This window comes from Dreissena polymorpha, unplaced genomic scaffold (genome assembly GCF_020536995.1).
Source record: "Dreissena polymorpha isolate Duluth1 unplaced genomic scaffold, UMN_Dpol_1.0 chrUn029, whole genome shotgun sequence".
In the NCBI taxonomy this organism is placed as follows: Eukaryota; Metazoa; Mollusca; class Bivalvia; order Myida; family Dreissenidae; genus Dreissena; species Dreissena polymorpha.
The window spans coordinates 305454-310459 of NW_026273343.1; the positions used below are offsets into that span (position 1 = coordinate 305454).

A 5006-nucleotide genomic window follows, 5' to 3' on the forward strand; every position below is an offset into this window, starting at 1 on the left:
GCTAAACAGCTAATCTGTGATTAGGGCTAACAATAGCCCTTGATTAATCTTTGTGTCACCGTATAATAAGCTAAACAATACAATCGTATACTATATGTGATTTTTCTTTCACTTGGAAACATTGGCGCATCATAATGTGTATAATTTTCTGGTTCGTAATTCATTCCAACAACGACTAAAAACGCAGCCCAAGCAACTGAAAACAACTGTAAAAAACACTATTGATCCATACTACCTATGCACAAATTAATACAAACAATACGGCAATATTCCATATTATGGTCCTGACGTGAACAACAATTAGCAGTACCTGATCAGGACGATTGGCAGCTAATTAGGTTTCGTTGAACAATTGAACTCTTGCCGACATATTGAGTTGACAAAGGTGACAAAGAAGTGTATTGCGTAATCGAGATATTTTTAAAGTTTCATGACTCTCAAGTTTTCAGACTTAATTTTGGAATTACTACTGATTAATCTGGCTGGGGACAGTAAAAATATAAGTATTGAACAGAAGCTACTATGTTTGAATACAAACAACACATATCTTTATGGAATGAGTGATGTATTGGACGTCATCATTGATGACGTTCATTCGAACGAATGATAAAGGGGGCTAAGTTCCGTTAAGCTGAGGCAAATCACTGCGATTTGGGTCTCTTGAAAACTGGCCGAACACGTTTGCTGAAATTTGACATGTATATGGACAAGAATGCGATCTACCTGTTGGCGTAGGCGTTATACCTGGGAAAAATCAAGTTTTCGAGTATTTTGTGTTGAAATATTTTTATGGGAAACGGCACGCGCGCATGACGTCATGAAAAGCGCTTAGGCTAGCTTCCATCTTGTTAATAAACAAAGAAACAAAGTTACGCGTTATTAATTCAATAAAAGTTAGGCGTTTAATCGATAAACAAAGACGTAATAATTGTGTTTGAATATCAATCGGAAGTACACAAGTGTGTTTTTTTAATAAACATCACATAAATCAATGTGTTATTCAACGTATTGTGAATTTGTGTGCTACGAGTTGAAGAAAGGTTTACGCGGCTAGGCTTTCCGAGATAAATGTAAGTACACACTGGTATTAGAATGGTATTCTATTTATCCGATAATATCTATTACATTATTAGGGTTTAATATTTTATTATTAAATCAATAAATAAACGTGAGCAGCAAATCAATTAATTTCGTTTGCAGTAGAAACCGAAAGACGGAAAGTAAACAAACCAACCATCAAAATGGCTGACGACATAGCAACGTAGGAATGAACGCTCACAAAATATTTACAAAATAAGATCATCATAAATGATGTAAAGTGAACGCTAGTTAGCTATTTTGTAGATAAGTATACGATCCAACGAAAAAACAATAAAATTTGACATAAAAAACACCAGTGGATATGGAAATCATCGGCGTTTGAAATAGCAGACGGCGTCGACCAATGGCTGCCAATACAGGTTCGAAAAGAACGCTCGAAAGTATTAACAAAATAACATAGATGATGTAAAGTGAACGCTAATTCGCTGTTTTGTAGATAAGTATACGATCTATTGAAAAACCATAACATTTGACACAAAAACACCCGTGGATATGGAAATTTTCAGCGTAACGAAATAGCAGACATCACACGGCGTCTCATCTGGGTCTACGCTGTTTGCCAAGGCCGATAATATAATGAATGGAAATGCACAAACTCAGTAACTGGCAAGCATATATGCATTAGTAGGTTGTTTCGTGATTATTCAGAAACGACTACATAATTCTTTTGGTTCTGCCAGTGCAACTTAACAGAAATAAGTATAAAAAGTTTCTACACCTGACAACAATGTGCCAACTTAATACAAGGTAAGTTGTTTACATTATTTAAAATATTGCAAGCTTACAGTACTCAACAATAAACAGCTGGTACAATGTAATGTCATCGTTTTAATTTTAATAAGCCCGTGGTTAATTACCCTTTTTAATGTTATGGATCAATGCATCTCTAACACCTTCAATTGACTTGTTCATGAAAAATATACACCCTCAGTGCATGCTATCCCATACACCATCAATCACTTACTAAGGCTCGATTGGTCATTCTCGGCTCGGGTACTACTTACCGGTACATGTACCCCGGGTACTCTTAACTTTACTTACATGTTCCCCGGGTACGGTAAATAAACTTAAACATAACCGCAAATATTATATTGTATCCGAGTTGTATATCCGCCAAAAATCCAATGTCGTTAAACATGCTACCGATAACGTAAAACAATATTGTTTACCTTAAACAACCTTCTCTTTTAAAAAATCTGCATCAACATGCTTTTTAGTTTGAGTGTTGAGAGGACGCCGTAGGAATAAGCAAGTAATCAAGAATACGTCTCTGTTTCTGCTTTTATTTCCTTCATGTATAATGACGATAAGGATTGACGACTAACATTGACGACAATGATCACAAGCATTTACGACTAACACTGACAACAAGCATTGGCGACTAGATGTAACATTGACGATTCTCTACAATAAATGAAATTAACAATAAAAAATGAATAATAAGATTATAGTACAACAGATATGCTTTTCAAAGTATAATATAATAGCATACACTCATTAGAATAAGAGGTTTCATAAATAACAATTTGAAACATTTTCAATCAATATCGAAATATCTTATACAATATTTATTACACAGCATGAATTAATTGTTAAAACATAATATAAATACCGAATATGGTGTTCCCCATTTAACGGACCTTGCAAACCAAATAATGTTTCTTTTAAAAAATCTATGACGGTAAAAAGTGAACCTGCGATGTCGTGGAAAATATTATACTTGACGACGTCATACAATGACGCGACTTTAAACAATTTAAGATTTAAAATTAAATCACATTATTGATTTTAACAATGAGTTTTGATAATATAAATGCCATTGAACAGAAAATTGACATAAATGTAAACATAATTAATTTTTACAAAATAGCCGACAACAACCGATTTAGTGTTGAAATTCCCGGGTATGATTTAGTATATTTACCGTACCAAGGGTTTGGGCCTTACTAACTGTATTATTATTATATCTCACCGACTACCTTTACCTTGTTGTGTTTATCAACCTGAAACTTATGTTAAATCCGGCTTTCTTTACTTTTATTTTTCATTCATTTGATTACACAATTGTTGACGTATCTCGTGGAAAATTATTTGAATCTTTGGATTTTAGTGACGACAAGCTGGAAGTGTCAATTTATTTTAAAAACGAATCTAAGGTTTATTTACATGTAAGTATTGTGTGTTTGTCATGCATAATTCAGTGTTTTCCAGAAAAATTTGAGTAGCCAGTTATATGGCCGGCAACTATGCAGTAAAACGAAAGCATTTGTGACATTTACTTGATATATTTGGGAAAAGTAGCCGGCATCAAGAGTAAATGTAACCGGCAAAATCGCTGGTTGCCGGTATTTAAGTTAAGAGAACACTGATAATAGTAAACTAAATCTTTACGACAGGATTACAGCTTTGTAAAATTGTTATTTGGGTGATAATGGTTAGCAATTCATACAAATGTTATTAAAAATATTGTGCTTTAAAATTAATTTTGAGAATGGGATGGAAGAACAGAAAATGAAGAGTATACAGGGATGGAAATAAGTGGTTTCCCGTGAGCCCAGGGCAAGTAGATTTTGGCCTGGGCAACTCATTTTCAAAAGTTGGTAAACTTCTTTTTTTTTAAAGCATAAAACAATACAGTGCAATAAAAATTGAAAAACAATTGATCACCATGGATCAATACTAGTTAAATAACATTCATTATTTAGGAATCGGACATGATTCAATTCAGGCTCATAATAATACATCATGCATTGAACATGTGTATTGTCAGCAAATGTATATAATTATCTATTATAATAATATTCACATGTTGATATATGTTGTATTTCTGGGCTGGTTATTCTTTATCTGGGCAACCAAAATACTAAAGATGGTTGCCCACAATATAAAAAAAAATTAGTTTCAATCCCTGGCATATCATTGTAACTTTATTGTTTAACTGCATTGCATTAAAGTTGTGATTGAGGTTAGCTTGTTGTTTATAGTATATTTACTTTTTAGCTCGACTATTATATATGAAACATATATAGTGGAGCTATCCTACTCACCCCGGCGTTGGCGCGCGCATTGGAATGTTTGCGTACCACCTCAAATATATTTCCTATGTCCATTGACATATTGCTTTTATATTTTGGATACTTCTTTACCAACATAACCCCAATCTATAAACATGAGCAGACAACTGTATCAAGCATTTTAACAGAATTAGGCCCTTTTTCACTTAGAATATGCATATTATAGATAAATCTATGTTAAAGTTTGCATACCACCTCAAATATTTTCTATGTCCCTTGACATATTGCTTTCATACATGTATTTTGCTTCTTAACCAACATGACCCCAATGTATAAACACAAGCAGATAACTGTATCAAGCATTTTGTAACAATTATGGCCTTTTTTTCATTAAGAAAAAGCATATAATTGATAAATCTATTTTAAAGTTTGCGTACCACCTTTAAATTGCCACAACTTCTTTATTATGCTCCCCCCCAAATTTTTTAAGGGGGGAGCATATAGTCGCCGCTTCGTCTGTCCGTCCGTGCACAATTTTTGTCCGGGCTGTTTCTCAGCAACTAATGACTGGAATTCAATTAAACATAATGGGAAGCTTCACTACCAAGAGGAGACATGCATATTATCAGCCGGTTCTGGTCGGATGATTTTTCACAGAGTTACAATGTATGGCCCTTTGAAATTTTCCATTAACTGTACATAAAGTGCAATTCTTGTCCGGGCTATTTCTCAGCAACCAATGACTGGCATTCAATAAAATTTATGGGAAACTTCACTACCAAGAGGACATGTGCATATTATCAGCCGGTTCTCGTCGGATGATTTTTCACAGGGTTATGGCCCTTTGAAATTTTACATTGAACATATAGTGCAATTCTTGTCAGAGCTATT

At 33.9% G+C, this 5006-nt stretch overlaps 1 long non-coding RNA gene across 1 annotated transcript; it reads left to right on the plus strand.

The window, feature by feature from the left end:
• The first annotated feature begins 568 nt into the window (after window positions 1-568).
• LOC127863713 (uncharacterized) lies at window positions 569-2798 on the plus strand. Its single transcript, XR_008041156.1, has 2 exons — window positions 569-1070; window positions 1201-2798. It is a non-coding gene; the product is annotated as an uncharacterized LOC127863713 (long non-coding RNA).
• Window positions 2799-5006: the final 2208 nt, after the last annotated feature.